This window comes from Triturus cristatus, chromosome 8 (assembly GCF_964204655.1).
Source record: "Triturus cristatus chromosome 8, aTriCri1.1, whole genome shotgun sequence".
NCBI lineage: Eukaryota > Metazoa > Chordata > Amphibia > Caudata > Salamandridae > Triturus > Triturus cristatus.
In genome coordinates, this window is record NC_140591.1 from 1537957450 (window position 1) to 1537980005 (window position 22556).

Below are 22556 nucleotides of genomic sequence, written 5' to 3' on the forward strand. Positions count from 1 at the left end.
CGGTTTCGGGTCAAGACATAACATCTTTTCCCGTAAATTTCTCAACACGGCCAGATTAAATGAACCATGTTCTGGAAATGCTAGAACACCATCTTCTTTAGTATACCTAACCCAATTCTCCAACCATATACAAGTATGAAACCCATGTCTCGCAGCCATGAAGGATGCAGGTGTTTTCGGTGGAGGTAACAACTCGCCCTCTCTTGTTTTAACATCTTTATCCTTGCTAAACCACTTTTTAACTTTACCAAAAAATGTTTTCTTCTTCTTCTCTTCTTGATAATACATTTTAACGTTTACAAAGAACTCTCTACTCTTTCCGTATTATAAATATACAATACGAATTTTCAACCAATTGCAGCGCGACTCACACTAACGCACCAATCCTGGAACGTCTACGTCACTAAATAGCTCTTCCAATCCTTGCGCGGCTCACACTAACGCACCAATCCTAGCGCGAGCACTATTCTGATCTACCATCCAATCAGAGCGCGGTCTTTCTGACGTCAACAGTCGCTGCAGTTTGTCTCTTGTCTTCTGTCACTCGTCTACCCCTCCTTTACAAAATCTTTTCAGTAGACTTCGTGTCAAAATTTCTACAAAATCTATTAGTTACAACATAAAAACATCTCCATTGTCTGCTTCGCTAACCACAGAATAGTAAAAGAGAGTCTATTTCATAAGAAACCTTTCATTGACACAGTAGCACTTCTTCTACTCTGCCCCACGAACATACATTCATTAACTGTTTCCTCTAGTACTTGTCCAAAGAGTCTTACAATCAACTAAATGTACAAACATTCACGCACATTCATACAAAGGAAATATAGTACATACGCACAGAATCCTGCTTCCCGAGAACAGACAATCTGCTCCACTACAGAATTATAACACACATTAACTAAGCAAGCTTTCTTTGCCCAGTTCTTCAAATAAGCTCAGAGAATACCTATTACTCCTCCCGCGATAAGCTTTAACGGAAATCCTTACGGATCCCTTGGACTTAAGACCAGAGTTTCACAGATAACCTTCACTATCATTCACACTCCTTATATACCAGAAATATCTAATAGTAACATACGACGATGTCACTAATTCCGAACCCAGACAATGTGACGCGCAACTTCAATTGTCACACGTTATTCCTTACAATTCTGTCTTTCCCGAGAGCAGCATTTACTTCCCTCTGCCCTACTACAGAACTGCTACAGCTTCCAAGTTCTAGAAGCACTACATATAACTCAACATTACGACTCCAACATATAGTATTAGTACATATACCAACATGAACCAATCATCAATAATCAATAAAACAATCTTATCTAATCAAGACAATCATTAAAAACCATCCTCTCTCTGCTACTAGGAAATTGATAGAGATCAGGGTGTGTACAATATCCCCACTACCACGGATAGAGTAATCTCACAGTTACACGCACATGCATACATCATACGCTAGGGCCCATTTCACTAACATACGCTCAAATACTCTACCAGCAATAAACCTGTGGAGGGAAAACACTCCTAAACACCCTGCATCTATATCGAGGTCGATAAGACCTGGTTTTTGTGACTGTCCCTAAGCATAATCTATACAAAATATACAACACTAATCAATAATGCAAACTCAATAATTGACAAGAAAGAATATCCAACACCATGTTTAAAATTATATTGCTTTATCTAAAATTAGTCAAGAAAATCAATCAGAGTAAATCATTTCTCATAGTTACCTATTCTAGCTAAATGTCAGAACGGGTCAGGACAAGTCTCTCGGTAAATGTCTCTCAAGACGAAGTCCCTTCAGCATCAATCCTCAGCAACGCAGGTTCGATACGCGGCAAAGGCAAAATGGCAAGTGGCAAAAGACCCTCTCTAGGCTAACATACTCTAAACAATAGAAAGATACATTGGGAACATAGAAAAAACCATAATGTCCGCCGGACTTGCTGAGCAGAGCGAGAAGGAAAGGATGTAACATTGCTACATTTGAGAATCTCCGCTCAGGAAAAATATACATAGCGAAAACTACGGAACAGGAACCAAGAAAATAAAACATGTATCACAATTATCCTGCTTCTCCTCGGCCATCGAGCCACAGTTCAGAGCTTCTTTCTAAGGCTCCTTTGTTTCCCAAGGCTGCCAAGGACACTTTCACTTCTCTTGGAGAACTCCCAAAAACTGCTGCCGTCCTCATGGAAAGTTTTTCGACAAGGACCATGGTCAGTTAGCTTCAGGACCATTTCCAGCAGGGGTCTCCCTCGTCTCAGTTTTCAAATTATAATCACAGCCAGGCTCACTATTCAGCCTTCTTTCTCAGGCCAACATAGGCCTTAATATACCATCTTAATTAAAAGAGACAAAAACAACGTTACTACAGCATAGTGATTAAACAGTGTTAACCCCACTAATACCCTTATGTGTATGCATTTATCTAGCACTTGCAACATGGAAAAGCATTAATTCAAAAGCGTTTTGTGCTCAAAAATAAACAGCACATAGCAACGTTTAAACACGAAAACACATTTAACTCGCGTGTTATTATCAGTCAGCACATTTAAGCACACTCACGTGTAACTCTCTCTTGTTAAAACAAACGGATTGATTAATATAAACGCACTTGCACAAGACAAATAATTTATTATTAATTATTAATAAATTAATACAACGAATAGACATGCCAGAGCTTCAAAAGCCCCAGAATTTTCAAACTGAAAACTCTGCTCCAGCACTAGCACCTCCCCAGACAGACTTTAGTGTATTGGGGCAGGGAGGGCTGAAAGGAATGAGACATGCCTGGGGCACACAAGGTGTCCCATGCATAGTCCAGTTCAAACCGGTGCTGGGGCACTCCAGCCCCAGTCCTGGCGCGAAACTGGACAAAGGGAAGGGGGTGTAACCACCCCCCTCCCAGGTCCTACCCATAAGGCGTGACCTAGCAGGTAACCCAGCCCCCCAGATTAGTATAAGAGTGGTAGCTGGGCCCCAGGAGATTAGATTATCCTGAACCGAAAGAAGAAGACTGAAGAATCTCCCTTGTGGCCAAGGAGTGGCTACCCTGTGCAAACAGGCACCATCAAGAGACTACTCCAGAGCCTTGACTTCCAGACTTCTCCGACCCTGATCCACATCCACAGCCGAGCTGAGATCCGTGGAGGCGACGAGAGACGTGGGACCGGCTACCTGGGAAAAGTAGCTAGTATCTTCAAGCGCAGCTTCTGAGGCACCCTCGAAGTTGTGCACCGGGGATTGAGAAGCCCCAACCCCAAGCACCATCTGCACCGAAGATCAGCCCCCCACACTCCACGAGTCCTGCGTGGGGCCCTTCTGCATTTTCCTGCTTGCCGCGTCTGTCCGGTTGCTTGCCCGCTGGCTAGTGGCCTTTGTGACGAAGCATCCTGAAATCTTCACCGCTGGTTTGGCTTCTCCAGACTGGCTCCCGCTTCTTTGCAAAAGAGAAGCACCCCAGACCTTCCTGGTCTGCACCAGAAGCAAGTCCTCCGTTCTTCGTGGGTTCCGCCTGCCAAGGCTTGGTGAGTCCTAGTCCAACTTCGACGCCGCCGACAGCAAGAGCCTTTGTGGGACAGCTCGCCTCCTGGTCCTGGTCGTCCTCGACGTTCCCTGGTCCTCGTGGCTGCAACGACAAGCTTCACCTTCACCTGCAATCTTCACGACATCGCCTGGTTCCTTCCTGGTTCCACATGGTCACTGGCTAGTGACCTTGACTCTGTCCCTTCTGCTTGCAGGTCTCCTCTCTTCTTGATCCCAGCCTTGGGATCCACCGGACACTCTTCACTGACTGCCTGTCAGCATCTTTCCTTCAGGCATCCATAGGAGTCCACGACGAAACCCGACGCAAGTTCACACCTATGCACCCGCAGCCCGTGGGCTAGGTAACTTGGGTACTTCGGTGCTCATAAGGGTAGTGACTATCATAGGGTCTAGTTTCCGAGTCTCGACTCTCTAGCTGCTTCAGTGTCCTTAAACTGTTTATTTCTAAACTGTACTATTTCTATCGACTATACGCATTACGCGTGAGTGTTTCCACTCTGCACCTGAATCCCGTGGGCCTCCCACTTCCTAACTGTTGCTAGTGTGGTGTAGCCCCAGCGATTCCCTAGGCCTAGGCCTATTCTATTTCCGTGACAGTGGTCCTTATACCACTTCCTTAGTATATGGTTTGCGTGGCCCCTAGGGCCTAACTGTATTACTTACCTGTGTGACTTAATGTATGCTTAAATAAGACTGTGTTGTACTTACCTCTAATCTCATAAAGAGTGCTGAGGGTTTGACTAGAATAAATACACTTTATTTTATATATATATCTGTTGTGGTGTCCTTTCATTTGGTATTCAAGGGATTATATATGGTATCACAGCTGGCTTCACATGCCATTCAGAGTTTAGCCTAAGACTGCTCTTGTCCATGCTACCACTAGGATAGCTGGTCTATAAGGTTGACTTTACAACCAATCACCATAAGGGTTGTTTGGACTGATATAAGGTGTACACTAGAACTAGTGACATCATACATCAGGTCAACTTCTCACAGTGCCTATCTGTAGTTTTTTAACCCTAGCTCTGCCGGCACCTAGGGAAACCTAGCAAACCTATATATTTTTGAAACCTAGACACCCAGGGGCTTCCAGGGAGGTATGGCTTGTGTGGATCCCCCAACGTTTCCTTACCCAGAATCCCCTGCAACCCTCAATTTTAGCTGAAAAAATCACTTTTTTCACACATTTTGGTGTGGGAAAGTTGTGGCATCACCGGGCTCACACAAATTTACCACCACCCAGCATTCCCCCAGGTCTCCCGGTAAAAATGGTGCCTCACTGGTGTGGGAGGCCCAAGTACCCGCGGCAGGCAAGGGCCCAAAACGTAGTGAGGCGACATCAAAATGGCCTATCGCAAAACCACCTGGTTTTGCAAGGGGGGTCGCTTGGGTTTTTGGCCCGGTGCTCGGCGGCCATCTAGGGAAACCTACCAAACCCATACATTTCTGAAAACTAGACACCCGGCGGCTTCCAGGGAGGTATGGCTTGCGTGGATCCCCCAACGTTTCCTTACCCAGAATCCCCTGCAAACCTCAATTTTAGCTGAAAAAATCACTTTTTTTCACACATTTTGGTGTGGGAAAGTTGTGGCATCACCAGGCTCACACAAATTTACCACCACCCAGCGTTCCCCCAGGTCTCCCGGTAAAAATGGTGCCTCACTTGTGTGGGAGGCCCAAGTACCCGCGGCAGGCAAGGGCCCAAAACGTAGTGAGGCGACATCAAAATGGCCTATCGCAAAACCACCTGTTGTTGCAAGGGGGGTCACTTGGGTTTTTGGCCCGGTGCTCGGCGGCCATCAAGGGAAACCTACCAAACCCATATATTTCTGAAAACTAGACACCCGGCGGCTTCCAGGAAGGTATGGCTTGCGTGGATCCCCCAATGTTTTCTTATCTAGAATCCCCTGCAAACCTCAATTTTAGCTGAAAAAAATCACTTTTTTCACACATTTTGGTGTAGGAAAGTTGTGGCATCACCGGGCTCACACAAATTTACCACCACCCAGCGTTCCCCCAGGTCTCCCGGTAAAAATGGTGCCTCACTGGTGTGGGAGGCCCAAGTACCCGCGGCAGGCAAGGGCCCAAAACGTAGTGAGGCGACATCAAAATGGCCTCTCGCAAAACCACCTGGTGTTGCAAGGGGGGTCACTTGGGTTTTTGGCCCGGTGCTCGGCGGCCATCAAGGGAAACCTACCAAACCCATACATTTCTGAAAACTAGACACCCGGCGGCTTCCAGGAAGGTATGGCTTGCGTGGATCCCCCAACGTTTCCTTACCCAGAATCCCCTGCAAACCTCAATTTTAGCTGAAAAAATCACTTTTTTCACACATTTTGGTGTAGGAAAGTTGTGGCATCACCGGGCTCACACAAATTTACCACTACCCAGCGTTCCCCCAGGTCTCCCGGTAAAAATGGCGCCTCACTTGTGTGGGAGGCCCAAGTACCCGCGGCAGGCAAGGGCCCAAAACGTAGTGAGGCGACATCAAAATGGCCTATAGCAAAACCACCTGGTTTTGCAAGGGAGGTCACTTGGGTTTTTGGCCCGGTGCTCGGCGGCCATCTAGGGAAACCTACCAAACCCATACATTTCTAAAAACTAGACACCCGGCGGCTTCCAGGGAGGTATGGCATGCGTGGATCCCCCAACATGTCCTTACCCAGAATCCCATGCAAACATCAATTTTAGCTGAAAAAAATCACAAAAAAACACAGGTTTGCGCGCTTCAGCGACCTGACCCAAACAGTCACAGGTGCGGTGCTTTCATCATGGATGGTAGTCAGCATGTAGACATCTCTCCTGTCTAAAAACTTCACAGCAAGAAGCTCCTCGCAACGCAACGCACTGCACTGTCCCCGCACAAGCTTTTGACAAACAAGTTCTTTTGTGCCACAAGCAACAGTGTCCACTTTGGCCAATTCCCTGAAGAACCGCACACCAGTGTAGAAGTTATCTACATATAAATTGTGGCCTTTGTTAAAAAATCCTCTACCAAGTTCCCAAACAATTTTCTCAGTCACTCCAAAAGTGGATGGACAACCAGGGGGGTTAATCCTGGATTCCTTACCGGTGTACACCCTGAAATTAGAGACATATCCAGTCCTACTGTCACACAGCATATACAGCTTAATTCCATAGCGTGCCCTCTTACTAGGAATGTATTGCCTAAAAACCAAGCGGCCCTTGAACAACACCAAAGACTCATCCACTGCAATTTCTTTCCCAGGAGCATAGATCTCAGAAAATTGATCAACAAAGTGATCAAGGACAGGCCTAATCTTAAAAAGACGGTCACACTCAGGGTGATCTCGTGGCAACGCTAAACCATTATCAACAAAATGCATCGTCCGAAGCAGAAGCAAATACCTTCCACGACTCATGACTACCGGAAAAATAGCAGTTGCCATCAAGGGACTAGTAGACCAATATGAAGACATTGATGGCTTCCTTAGCAAGCCCATCAAAAAAGTTAAACCCAAGAACTTCTTCATCTCTTCAAGATTTGTGGGAGTCCACCGGGTAGCTCTAGAGGGTGGCTTAAGACTGGCACTGTTTGTTGTCCCTCAAAAACTGTTCGGCATACAAATTAGTCTGCTCAACAATCTCTGCCAAAAACTAGGCCTGGGCCAAAATTCTGTTCCGTCCGCGAAATTGCGATAATTTTGCATTTTCGCGTTCCGCGGAAAGCACGAAAATGTCAAAATTTCCGCATTCCGCAGCTTAGCGATAATTTGTTTCTTGCTCGCGCTGTAAAATAATACATTCTCGCGTGCGCGTGATCGCCTTACCTGAATCCCCGCGTTCGCTGACAAGTTTTCCCGATCCGGTCGTGTTCTCCACGAGATGTTGGATTGTTGGTAGCCATTTGCACTGTCTCGCGACAGTTCGCGCCCGCAGTAACGTCATGCGTCGCGCGATCACGTCTTTCTTCTCGCGATCATGCACCGCGAGACAAGTGAAAACAAGATGGCCGCACCTGCGAGCAACCGCATGGGTAAGTTGGCGAGCCGCGACCACGCAGAAAATACCGCGAACGGGCGGTAAAAAAACTTCTGCATCTTTGCGATATTTCCGCGTGTATGCGGAGATTTTTAACATTTTCGCGATGATTAGCGAAAGTGAATTTCGTAAATTCCGCCCACCCGTACCAAAAACACATCGTCCATAAACAACTGAAAAAAATTTATCGGCAAAAAGTTTTCAGTATTCACTCTACACCCTGGAACACCAGTAAAGTCTGGCAATGCCGGCTGCGCCATGCCAGGGGCAACCCAGAGGTCATCACTTTCAAAGGGAAGCCTTGCAGCCCCAGCCTGCAGCCCAGATGCCTCTTGCCGCACTACACCAACGGGAAGCCTTGCAGCCGCAGGCTGCAGCCCAGAAGCCTCTTGCCGCACTACAACAACGGAACATCACTCTCCTCCTCTAACAAAGGCACTTCATCCGCACTAAGAGTATCTTCATCATCCGTTGACTCCATATGGAGAGAAAACTCACTGCCAGAATCGTCCCCTGCCTCCTCTGCCTCAGATGCAGTCAGTCTCTGAACCATAGTCAGAGGAAGACTCAAAAAGCAAACTAACAACCTGCTGAGCAGTAATCCTGCGGCTAGCCATTATACTTACTAAGATAGAAGACTGCACAAACAAGTCAACAACAACCAACAATGTGCAAACCAAGTAAGTAAAGAAATGTGTACCTTTATCACAAAGATCAATGTACTCAAAAACTATAGAATTCAGTTACAAGAGACAGCTACACTCACCAGAACCTACTCTGCAGTGACACAGCAAAAACCAACGATATCCAACTAGAAAGAAGAAAAAAAAAATTACTCACAAGACAACAAAATACACATCGAGCACAAATGCAAACAGTTTTTGACACTCAAAAACCAAACATACTGCTATTATTACACCATTTGCAAAAAAAAATCATGCAGAGAAATCCAACTCATTTACATTGTACAAAAAAAAGTCTCTTACCAAACTACACAAACAGCAGAACCACCAGTAACGAAACCGCAAACTGGAAAGAGCAAAAGCCTTCACCTAGAACAAAAAAGTAAAAAAAAAAAAACATTACAATTGCAATTCACAAAAAATATAACAATAAACATTATAACATGCTATGTTACTACCCAAATGGTCAATCGGGTTGTGTGCCAGGTGGGGCAGAAAACAGCAGGAAAAAAAAAAAACAGGCTAATCTGTCCCGGGGCGGGGGGGCCAAATACATATTATAAACAAATTGCCCCCTGGAAGCGACCCTTGCCCAAGGGGTCACTTCCATTTTTATTTAAACTAATTCCCTAGTGTCTAGTGGGCTTTTCTGCCCCCCTGGGACCAGAAACGGCTACACAAAAGACCGATCTGCCCCCAGGGGGTGCAGAAAAGTCATAATAAAAATGTGGGCTCCCAGGAAGCGACCCTTGGCCAAGGGGTCGCTTCCTTTACGCCTAAAAAACATCCCTGGTGTCTAGTGGGCTTTTCTGCCCCCCCCCCTGGGACCAGAAACGGCTACACAAAAGTCCAATCTGCCCCCAGGGGGGGCAGAAAAGTCCATAAAAATTTGGGCCCCCAGGAAGCGACCCTTGCCCAAGGGGTCGCTTCCTTTACGCAAAAAAACTATCCCTGGTGTCCAGTGGGCTTTTCTGCCCCCCCTGGGACCAGAAACGGCTACACAAAAGACCGATCTGCCCCCAGGGGGTGCAGAAAAGTCTTAATAAAAATGTGGGCTCCCAGGAAGCGACCCTTGCCCAAGGGGTCGCTTCCTTTACGCCTAAAAAACATCCCTGGTGTCTAGTGGGCTTTTCTGCCCCCTGGGACCAGAAACGGCTACACAAAAGACCGATCTGCCCCCAGGGGGTGCAGAAAAGTCATAATAAAAATGTGGGCTCCCAGGAAGTGACCCTTGCCCAAGGGGTCGCTTCCTTTACGCAAAAAAAACATCCCTGGTGTCCAGTGGGCTTCTCTGCCCCCCCTGGGACCAGAAACGGCTACACAAAAGACCGATCTGCCCCCAGGGGGTGCAGAAAAGTCTTATTAAAAATGTGGGCTCCCAGGAAGCGACCCTTGCCCAAGGGGTCGCTTCCTTTACGCCTAAAAAACATCCCTGGTGTCTAGTGGGCTTTTCTGCCCCCCCTGGGACCAGAAACGGCTACACAAAAGACCGATCTGCCCCCAGGGGGGGCAGAAAAGTCTTAATAAAAATGTGGGCCCCCAGGAAGCGACCCTTGCCCAAGGGGTCGCTTCCTTTACGCAAAAAATAACATCCCTGGTGTCTAGTGGGCTTTTCTGCCCCCCCTGGGACCAGAAACGGCTACACAAAAGACCGATCTGCCCCCCGGGGGGGGCAGAAAAGTGTTAATAAAAATTGGGACCCCCAGGAAGCGACCCTTGCCCAAAAGGTTGCTTCCTTTATGCAAAAAATAACATCCCTGGTGTCTAGTGGGCTTTTCTGCCCCCCCTGGGACCAGAAACGGCTCCACAAAAGACCGTTCTGCTCCAGGGGGGGCAGAAAAGTCTTAATGATAATTTGGGCCCCCAGGAAGCGACCCTTGCCCAAGGGGTCGCTTCCTTTACACTACCAAAACATCCCTGGTGTCTAGTGGGGCATCCCTGCTCCACGATCGCGACGCTGTGCGCGATCGTGAAGCAGGATTGCCCAGCATTGAGACATCAGGGGAGAGGAAATACTCTTTCCTCTCCCCCGATGCCTCAAGGCATCCAAAAATAGCCCCGCCGCCCCACCGGAGGCAAAACACCTACCTCCTTCGCTGGACGCGCTGAAAAGAAATGAATTCCAGCGCGTCCAGCGCTTCCTGATGACGTCGGCGCGCGCTGTACGTGCTGACGTCATGGGGAATCGTAGGGGGCTCGGGGGTGGCAGCGGAAACTCTTCCGCTGCCATCCCCCTCTGTGGGGGCAAGATCGATGCCCCAGGTGGGGAGCGCCAGCGCTTCCCTCAGGGGCTGTGCTCATGACGGAGCGGTTCCGTCATAAGCACAGCCCAACCGATGCTCATGACGGAACCGCTCCGTCATGAGCATCGAAGGGGTTAAAAATAATCTCAATTGTAGTTTGAAGAGGGAAGAAAATACTTTTTTAGATATGGTAGAAGAAAGGAGAATCAAGATGCAAAGGAAGATACCTGAGGGAAAGGGAGAAAAGACGGTCTGGGACGTTGAAAGAGAAAAACATGGCTTTAGATTGGCCTCAGAGAGGGAAATTGTGTTTTAGAAGAAATGAAACTGTGTATGATAACTATTTTAAAAGGTGCGTGTGAAAGCCATGATACGTATAGGATCATGGGAGGATGGGGATTTAAAGGAGGAAATGATCCGGTATTCCCCGGATTATATTTTATCTGTGGGAACAAAGCTTATTATCGATTACCGGACCATTGGTATGGCACATGTTACTTAGGCCTGATCTTCCCAAAGATATTTTATGTGAGAAGGGGAAAAGATGGTGATATTTTTGGAGCACTGATACCAGCCGTTGGAATATCTCTGAATGCACACAAAATTAGAAAATTGTCTCCAGTACTGGATCGCTTATCGACAAGCACTGCTGGAGGGTTCTTGCTGGTAAATACCAAAATGGTCGCCATGAGAGCCATGGTGATGCAAAATCCAGGGAGGAGTTTGTGGAATGCTGAAAGTGCAACATTGTTGTACTTATATTCCTGACGAAAGTCATGATTTAAAGAAATATATTTGAAATATTACGGACTTGCATGAGGAAATTGTTCCATTGGAGGTTGAGAAGGTATCGGAAAAGATTGGAAAGGGATTTTCTACTATTAAAAACTTTTTAATAAAACTAGGTAGTTAATTTATTGGTAAGATTCTAATTCCAGTAACCTGTGTGATAATATTAGTATTAATTCTGAGGTTAGGATGTGTATGTATCAAAAGAAGAAAATTACAAAATAACATAAAAAGAGAAGTTGCTAAGAAAAGAGAGAAGGAAAGAAAGGAAAGAGAAATGGGAGACAGAACTGGAAGAATGGAAAGAGAATATGTATAAGAAAACAAGAGAGGAGGAGACAGGGGAAACCATGATGTGACAGAACAAGACTTAAGAGAACTGAATTAATTTCCGTGAAAATGTTTATCAAAATTTAGTGGGATTTATGATGATATTAAAAATCACCAAAGGGGGGATTGATGGAGCAGGTAAAACAACATTTTGTATACCTTCTCTATTTTGCATGAAAATACTAATGACGTAATCAATTTACATATTAACCTGTATTAACTGTGTGCCATGGTATACTAACCAATGAAGTGCAACTTGATAAACACGAATTACACGTGGGACTAATTGCTATCTGCATGGCAAAATAACTTTAATGACTAACAATGGTACGCATATAAATTATAGACGGTGTTGTGATAAAATATTAGGACAGAGTGAGGAAGAGGGATGGAGTGGTAATGCTCAGTTCACTTAGTGATGATGTACATTACACTGAATCCTACTCTTCCTTTCCCCCGGTACTACTTCCTACACTCCATCCCTGGGAGTCTTGGACATTAGAGGGTGAACTTGTTTCGTTACTCACAGATGGAGAAATTAAGCAAAATGCATAGGTTGAGATTTGGAGGGTCAGTTGCAGTGGGTAAGTCACTTTATAGATTAATATTGGCAATCACGTTTGATTGCGACTATGGGGTAGGTTCATCTGTTTTGCGCCAACTATTAAAATAACTTCTATAAAGCCAAATTGCAGAGATCCCTTCCAGCCCAACTCTCTTTTTTCTATGATTCAATGTTGAACATTGATTCTTACAACGACTCTCCCCATACTATTTTCCGCAAATTTAAACTTCTGCATGCAGTTTCTCCAGAGAGGCCAAACATTGAATGTGCAATGTTCTCTGAACTTCTTTTTCTCTCACTTGAGCACATCAATGCACAACAATCCCAGAAGCATGTTGCACTAACCTTGTGCACAGGATCCAACAAAGTGATGCTCTTTTACGTCTCTCACCACCGCCACCAGTGACCACAAGTACAGGAATATGAGTTCCAGTGATTGAAGCGGGAAAAGGGGAATGGGATGAGAGAGGCAAAACAGAGACAAAGGACTCCCCGCTTCTGCTCCCTCGCTCATTGGTCACTTTGTTCTGTGGAATGTAGCGAATCTCAAAGAGATGATGGAGCAGGTAAAACAAAATTTTGAATACCTTCTCTATTTTGCATGAAAATACTAATGACGTAATCAATTTACATATTAACCTGTATTAACTGTGTGCCGTGGTATACTAACCAATAAAGTGCACCTTGATAAACACGAATTACAGGCGGGACTAATTGCTATCTGCATGGCAAAATAACTTTAATGACTAACAATGGTACTCATCTAAATTATAGATGGTGTTGTGATAAAATTGCATGATTTGTGTTGCTTTTGTGACGTTTTGCATTCCTGCTGGGGCCAAATGGTGAGTATTATTGCTTTAAATGTCGCTATGAGCTAGGAAAATACTAATAAATAATGGGATTAGTGTGGCTTTAAACATTAGAATCTTCATTTTCGTATATTAATTATATTTTCTGTTTGTTTTGCTTAAGTTGGCATTCGGGCCTACCAGGCCATGATATTCAGAATGGAGTTCGGAAGTGGCCACCGTCCTGTGAGCGCGATGTCTACTGCGCAGACTCGGATGGCTCCGAAGATCTCCAGGCATCCTCCGTTCAGAGCACAGTGTTCCTTGTCAAGGATAGGAACGTGGAGGACTGACAGATTTTCAGTCAGTGTGAATGACCAAATGGAACAATAATCACCTATAACAGAAGGTCAACGCATCGATACATCGGACCTTTCGCATGAGAACGATATAAGCTAAGGGAATGACAAAGCTATTTTCCTGAGAACCCAAGACTCTGAGAAAGTCGGACCATATAACAATTTTGGCAGGATTGTCCAATCACAGTCCTTCCCAGTTCAATAAATGTTTCATGTTACCCAAAATTTTATTATAAAAAAGGATAGTAAAGTAGGAGGGGTTAGAGAATGGAGAAAGGAGGTTAGTGCGTTCAGAAGGGGTGTCCGAACTTGCGTGATCGACTTGCTTACGCGATTGCTTGGTCCTTTGGATACCTTTGGGACTGTGCCGTGCTGAGCAAAGGAACTTTGCGGACTTGTTTGAGTTTTGGCCTGCATTCGATTGGGACGATTTTATCAGAAGGGATTTGAGTCATGCAGAGCTAACATAGTTAGAGAAAGAGCCCGATATCAAGAATAGGTAAATAATTGCTGCGAGATATTGCATTGCCGTGCCTTTCGGTCGATGATAAAGAACTACTGGACGCGGCGCTTACAAACGATGAGATAGCATCAGCGATTCGCTCGGTCCGTTCAGGAAAGGCCCTCGGCTCCAACGGCCTTCCGATCAAGCTCTACAAGCTTCGTCCAGATAGGTTGGCACCTCATCTCCGCAAGATGTTTATTGCATCCCGAGAGGCCGGCGCCCTACCGCGTGATCAACGTCTAGCGACCATTGTGGTGCTCCATAAAGAGGGCAAGCCACGCGATTGCTGTGCGTCTTATAGGCCCATCTCCCTCCTAAACGCTGAACCCAAGATTCTCGCTAAAGTGCTCGCTAGTCGTTTGATTAAAGTCATCGGTGACCTGGTACACCCGGACCAGTCTGGTTTTATTCCGCACCGCAACACCGCGCTGAACCTGCGGCGCCTCCATGGAGTCCTTGCGAGAGTTGACTCTATTCGGGAGCCTGCCGTTTTGGCGTCCCTGGACGCCACGATGGCGTTTGACACGCTGGAATGGCCGTATCTCTGGGCGGCGCTGGCTAGGTTTGGTTTTGGACCTGGATTCATTGGATGGGTGAAGTTGTTATACGTGGAACCACTGGCGCAGGTGGTGGTGAATGGTAGAGTTTCTGCCCCCTTTTTGCTTGGCAGGGGCACGCGGCAGGGTTGCCCCCTGTCCCCGCTTCTTTTTGCTCTTGCGTTGGAGCCCCTGGCGGCGTGGCTCCGAAGGAAACCCTCCATGACGGGTATTCGGTGGACACCGACGTTTGAGGATCGCGTGTCACTCTACGCAGATGATATTTTGCTCTATCTCACCTCCCCGCGGAAATCGTTGATAGTCTTATTTGATGTATTGAATTCCTTTGGTCGCAATTCAGGGCTTGTCAATAATTGGGTGAAATCCTGTGTTTATGTGCTGGTCGGCGACCCCCCTCTTCTCCCGCGTGGCTGTCCAATTCAGATTTCACATTCTGGATTCAAATATCTAGGTATCCACATATCCCTCGATCCGGCGGTCCGTTATACTCTGAATCTGTTGCCTCCGCTCCAGCGGCTGCGGGCCGATGTAGCTCGTTGGCGTAAGCTCCCGCTATCGCCGCTTGGCCGGGCAGCCTTATTCAAAATGATGTCTCTTCCACGCTTTCTGTATGCATTGCAGAATACGCTGGACGTGGTGCCCGCCCGATATTTTAGTGAGGTAGAGAGCTTACAGAGGCAGTTAGTTTGGGATGGGAGACCGCGCATTGCTCTCGCTAAATTGACCCTACCGTGGTAAGACGGTGGCATAGCTCTCCCTGACATTAGACGATATTATTGGGCGTCCCAGTTGGTGGCGGTGAATCATGGGACATACGGCCCGGCGGTAAACCCCGCGTACGAGATGGATAAGCTACTGTTGCCGGGCAGAGATTTCAATACGGCGCTTTATTCTACGAAGGGAAGTACTAAATTGACTGGTCCTACGAAAAATGCGGTGCGCGCCTGGCATTGTGCCACCGCTGCTACGGGATGGACGGGCCGTCTGTCTCGTGCGACTCCACTGTATGCGTCGGACGCGTTGGGAGGTTTATGGCGTTCGAAAGGCTTTGAGAAGTGGGACTTGATCGGAATTAGTCGTGTGGGGGATCTTTGGACGAAGGGCGCTTTTAAATCGTTTGAAGCTCTTCAGACGGAATACAAGCTGAGCGAGAGGGAGTTCTTTCGTTATGCGCAGATGCGCCATGCGCTACTTTCCGCTTTCCCGAATCCTGCTGTCATCCCCGAGGCATCCCCGTTGGAAGATCGCCTGCTTGATGGTTAACTGCCAGATAGTACTATTTCCCTGATCTACAAAAAACTGATTAATACTCGAGCGGACCTCCTCACACATTTGCGAGATGTCTGGGTCGCTGATGGCCTAGAGTTGGATGACGAGGACTGGGTCGCGGCCGTAGCCTCACCGAGGGAGGTTGCTATACCGGCTCGCCTTCGATTTGTGCAGTTGAAGATACTACATAGGGTCTATGTCACCGGTCCCCGCTTGCTTCACATGGGTTACACAAGTGATGGTTTATGTCGGCGCGGTTGTGGCTTGCTTGGTACTTTTCTTCATATTCTGTGGGAGAGCCCGAAGGTGATACGTTTCTGGACTGGTGTACATGCAGTGATGGAGGAGGTTACGGGTGTGGCGCTGCTCCCTGAGGCTCGGCGATGTGTGTTGAATGTGTGGGAACCGACTGACTGCGATGTGGCACAAGAACGTTGGGTGACTTTGGGCAACATGATCGCTAAAAGGGACATTGCGCAGCTCTGGGGGTCCGGCCGGCCCCCCACAGTTGCGAAATGGAAAGAAAACATGGATTGGTGCATGTTCCGAGAGAAGATGGTTTATGTGGCCAGGGGCAAGCCTAGGGCATGGAGTAAGATGTGGGGTCCCTGGAATTCCTATCGGGGAGATATCTGCGCCCCCCCCTTGGTGGTCACACCAGACGTAACAATGTCCCCTTGACTTTGATGTTCCTGGTCGCTTTGCGGGAGTGATGACCGATCCTCTCCCTGCCCCCCCGGCCCTTTTTCACGCTAATAACTGTGTAATTGGCCGCGTTGTCGCTGTTGTCCCCCGCCCATGAGAGAGCAAGTCCCTGTTAATGGAGTTCTTTCGCCTGGTGTAAGTTTCTTTTTGTTGTATTTTTTATAAAAATTTAATAAGAAACCTTTCTGTAATACTATGTCTGGTTGTGGGCGGCTGCGGCCGTTATGCGTGCGGTTCGCTTCGGCTCTTCTAACTGCTGTATTGTTGTTTTCTCTACATTAGCGGCCGGCCCAGGCGGTTGTAGGCCCATGACTGTAAATATTCTATATGTCAATAAAGGTTTTAAAAAAAAAATTTAAAAAAAATGCCTCAAAAAAATAAATAAAAAAAAAAAAAGAATAGGTAAATATAAATGGCATGCTAAATTTTGTTGAATAATCAAATTTGAACTTGGTTGACTGAAATGCCAAATTAAAAACAAGCAATTAGATAAACTAAACATTGATTAACAGAGAATGAGTTTGTGGTTCTTTAAATAGGGCATTGAATAAGGATTCCGAAGCTTTAATGTGTTTTAGCTGGTTCTAAATCACCATCAACCAATCCAACTAATTGGTCCGTCAACCAAGTGGTGGAGTGCCTTGATGTTAAAGTTAGGATTCTATAAGTGCAGATGTATAATATGTAAATACTGTAAATAGTTCTTTCTATAGGTAATAAGGTACCCCCCCCCACATGTCCAGCAGATTCCTCATCCTCCTGTGTGCAGATACGAGTGAGACGTGTGAGTGTTAGTGTTATGGGCCCCACCAATGAATGCGTGTGTGAATGAGTAAGTGCGATGACGGATCTGTGACGCAGGTAGGATATGTAAACTGGCCCCTTTCCGCTGGATCAGAGACAAAACAAAATCTTAAGTGACTTGTCAGTTAAAGAACTAAGCATAATTGCAGTTGTGAATTGCAATACTGTCACTGTGTGACCACCTCTCTGTACTTCGACAAGAGGCTATTGATTCCTGAAACTAAAATATACCAAAAATGGGTATCTCAAATAGACATGCACATGAGTATTTCCTTCCATGCACTGGATAACTACCTGAAGCTTGGTCACTGAACACTCTCTTGTGAAAGATGAGTTACAGTTTCTACTTCACTTCGGTAGAACTGCAAAGTAACCAATACCAATAACTTCCTGTTGTCATCAGTCTTAGCAACCGCCCTACTGCTGCACAGGGTAACCTTAGATTGTAACCCCAATCTTAACCGTACATATAAACTTTCAAGACAATAGTTCAACGCTTGTTTTCATTAACAACACTGCTTCTGAATACATCTTTGCCATCAAGTTGTTCATTGCAAGCAATCAATTAAGAACCAATGTGTCTTTGTGAGTAACATTAGAATCCATGGGGTTGTGTCCTGCCAGTAGAGACTTTGTAGCGTAATTACCTAGCAAAGGGCACCACAAACTACATGAAGGGTTATATCCAATAAGCCAAAATGGCCGCTGTCTATCTGGCATGCACAAGAGTTTGTGCCCTGCTGGGATTTGTAGGTCATTGCCAGCAAGCGTCCGTGCAGTGTCTCATCTGCGTGTTCAACTTCAGTCCAAACAGATGACTGCCTGCCTTACCTTCACTAAAAGGAACCTAGTGCATGTGGATTTGGAGTACTACCGTCACAGGCATGGCAAACACTGAGGGGCTGGTTATGAGTCTGGCAGTCCTCGGACCACCAGACTCATGGTGGGCGGCGGTGGCAGTCTTGCGACCCTGGGGCTCGTGCTGTCCTGGGACTGCCGACACCGCCAGGGAACTGCCATTCCCTGGCGGTGGCGCGGCAGTCCAGAGGCATCCATGTGCTTGGCAGGACCGCCGTGGTCCCGTCAAGCATATTAGGAGTTTCCTCTTCGCCAGGGTTTTCATGGCAGTTTCTCCTCCATGAAAACCCAGGCAGAGAGGAAACAAAGGGGGGCTGTAGGGCCCCCACGTGCTTTATGCACTGTGGATGCACACAGGACACAGTAAGGCACAGCATGTGCCCCCCTGCGTGCACACAGAAGTTCCAACATGACATAGGCTTTTCAGTCCATGCTGTGCTGTGACTTCCTTTGATGTTCCCATTGCGTTGCCTATTTTATAGACACTGCCAAAGGAATCGCCCGCCAGTGACTAAGAAAAACATAATGTGGCAGGTGGTTCTCACACTGGTTTGGAGGTGCAGCGGTGAGGCGGTCCCACCGTCAAACTCGTACTCAGCCCCTAAGCACTAACCAGTACCACAAACCCCACTTCATGATAGAACTTCAGGCCGAAGTCCTCGCAACTTGGCCTTTTTCAATTGAGTCACTAATTTCCACACTATAGTTCTTCCAGGCACCATCTAGTGAATCAGTGTGAACTATACAACATATAAGGAACCTGAGGAGTCCTTACTCATTCACTCATGGACCCATTACATCCCTCAGCAGCTCTCTTAAGTTTCCCAGGTGAGTAGCTTATTCAGCCCAAATTATATATTTGCATTCCAAGACTTGTTTCCCTGTTTATTCTATTACGAAATCTAGACTACAGGAATGAAAGGAACAAAAACGTGGACTAGATAAATTACAAACATCGACATTGGAACCTTGGGTCTCAGAAAACAGGTTGATCATCACAAGCATAGTAAGGCCTTTGCATCATTTAATTGAGGGAACTGCTTGGGAGAGAGAGTTTTGTCACAAAACAGACCCTAAAGAAACTAGGGGGCAGACGGTGAAAAAGCTTAGACAGTTAACGGAAGGACAGAAAAATCTCATTAAGTATAAAAAAAGCATGTACTGGTAAAAAGTGCTAGATTAAAATGCAAAAGGCTGTTCTCAGTATTGGTAATAAATCATTTTAAAAATGAATGCCCATTGGCTGTGGACAAAAATTGCATGCACCAACTGAGAAAAATATTGCACCTTTACTTTACCTAGCCACAGTACTTGAAAAAACATATATAAGTGCCAGCGCCCTTGCAAGAAGGCCACTGCAGCTTGCACCACCAAATGCCCCCACTAGCGCTGCCAATAACAGTACTATCGCTACTAGCCACCACACTCATACAAGTGTGACAATTCAGGCATTTTTAATATACATTAAAAATGACTAATACATGCCACCCAAGCTATTCTTATAGCTTTGGTTGGCAGGTGTCAGTGAGTCTAATGTATATTCAATCATTAAACAACTGTTGTTGTGCTCCCCACAAAACCAGATAAACAGTGCCACCATGGGGCACGCTGTTATAAGAACCGGTGTTGACAATAAAGTGCCAGTGCTGAGCACCAGAAACCACCTGCTCAAATTAAGCCCTGCCTAGCCAGCTATATTAAGAAACATGCACTGGGAAAGTCAATAGATTTTACTATTTTAGAAATGCCCACAATCTATATACAAACAATTACCCACAAAATGTCTGTGTAAACATTACAACAATTCAGGGCACCATGGTTCAGAAACCTATTACAGGGCATATAGGCAAGGCAGAGGGTTTTCAGGTCAGATGCAATCAATTCACACCCTTCAAGGCAACATTTAGACGAGTAGCAGTGTCGTTTATGTTTTTGGGCATTTGATCATTGGATTTGTAGTGTGACCCACCTCCCATTAAGACTCTCTCTACTCTCTCCCCGACACACACACTTCAATGCTACTGCATTAATTGATAAAAAAAGAGGTCACTGCAAGAACAATGAGGCAAAGAACCAACAGAGATAACATCTCACAAAAGAGATTGAGGGGATTGAAGCCATATATGGGAATGTTGATATCTGGAATAAATGAGACCAATATTTTGAGCACATGAAGATTGTCCTCATCGGGACCATTAACAGGGTGAAATAGGAGCCGGTGCAAATGTTGTACACCCTGTCTATGGGACCTTTGAGGTTAGGACAGTACAGATCCATCCAGTTCTGGACAGGAGACTTTGGCCCGAATTTACAAAGATTTTGCATCAGGTTTAAATCATATTGAAATTCACTGTAAACGTGTGTGGGTTAATTAAAACCGTTACACATACCCACATTTCAATATCTAAATTCATCCATTGTTTCACCAGCTTGCTGTCTTCCATGGTTAAATATGTACCTTTCATAAAGGACATTCAGCATGGGATTGAACTTGTCTTCCACCATCTCTTTTATTTGATGGTACGATACTGCATCAGCTTGTACCGTTTTTTTAAATCACTTATTACACTCCATCACCTGCAAGGTTCTTTAACTATTTGATGATCTTTTTGTCATCTAGATCTATGAAGTCATCGAACTTTTTGATTCATGCAGTCCATCTGGTGCCAATAATCTGCTTTTTGGTGGTATCGAAGGGAACTGGTTGTTTCAGGAATGCAGCCGTGCCATATTTGGCGCTCCCTTCTGCGGCCATAAAAAATGTCACTATTCTGACTATGGGGCAGATTTACAATAACTGGTGCATCCCTGCATATCAGCAGGGATGCGCCAGTTATTTTGCGTGACGGTTGAAACCCCTTGCACCACCATGGAAGCACCGCATTTACAATACGGCGCACCGTGGCGCAAGGATAGACAGATGTGTGACGCATCTGGTGGCGTAAAGGTGACGCAGTGCTGGAGTTGTGTCGCAAGAGCGACGCAATTCCAGCACTGCTCAGTGGCGCCCTGTACTTGCTGTGCTGCGTCACTCCTTACGCCTGCTACAAGCAGGCGTAAGGTTTTGATGCAGTGGGGATGTAAAAGTGACTCAGTGAAATCCTGAAGATTTCACTGCGTCACTTTTACGGGGCTTCCTTGCGACAGAACGCCCACCCTGCATACATTATACCTGACGCAGGTATAATGTAGCGCAGGGCTTTACAACGTGACGCATCTCACTAGATGCGTCACGTTGTAAATATGTTGCATAGTGGCGCATTGTTTACACCGCCGCTGCACCACAAAAGTAACGCAACGATTGCGTAAAAGTGTCACAAGGGGCTTATAAATCTGCCCCTATGTTTTCAGCAGATTGGATGCCATGGGCTGCTTTGGAAGCACCAGCCTCCAACCAGGCCCAATCCGAGGTCGGGTGGCACTTCCTTCGTTCGCATTAGTAAGTGCACTTATACTCTCTGTACCTGGTTGTCACAGCCTTTAGCGTTCCTTTGCGCCTGGTCGTCTCTGTCTGTAGCGCTTTCTTGTACCTAGCGGTCATTGCCTTTAGCTCTTCTTCGTATCTGGTTGTTGCTGCCTTTAGCATTTCCGCTTTGTATGAATGATGGCTCTGTGTTATGCTGTGGCACAGTATCTCTTCTTTCGGCCTTACCAGTAGGCCTCCGGCGGGCTTTCTGAATGTGCTCCCCTGTAGGACCTTCACCTTCTTTGAGGGCACTGTAAGAGCTAGAGTAGAGCTTTGACTCCACAAACCCTAACCAAAGACTGCTTCTTGGGGCGCATGTGGCACGCACAAGCAGTTTTATGGACCTCGACAATCTCTCAGGGAGAGGAGTCTTGTTCCTTTGGGGCACGTATCCTCCACTCGTCACCAGTTGTCGCATCCTCCCTGGCTCTGGAGCAAGAAAATGACCACGCTACACATGGAGCTCTGTAACACACGTCTTTATTCTTCGGAATGCAACCGTTAACTGAACACACTATGTCATAAACTTTATTGACCACATCCACACACACCCAGATACCTTCCAACTGATTATGCAACTTTCGAAGGTGTACACCGAGAACCATAGGTGTCCTACTGCACATGACCACACAACACTACAGTCAAAATTTTACCAGTCTAGAAAGGATGAATTGATCCTGCCATAGTTCAAACTGTGATCTGAAGTTTGCACGGAACCTTCTGCAACAGCTACTTAAATGGTTCTGTGTTTTTGCAGGTTTTTTCATTAATGTAGTCCATTTGTCACGTGTCTCCTGTTGTACTTATATGTGACAGTCTTGCTTTCTAGTATGTCGAATTGTATGTTGTGGGGTTTCGCGTAGTTTGCTTCAGACATTCAAACAGGCAGATGGCCAGTCATACTCTTGGCCACTCTCAGTGGCTCCACTGACTTGAAAAGAAGTCTTGGGAAGCCGGCAGCCAAGTAATAGGGGCAGTTGACAGAGGTGAGCTGATCTCCTAGTCCCTTCAGAGAGGATGGACAGCCTGAGGCCCCTCAGCCCTGCTGCCCTTGGGGATGAGCACAAGGTATACA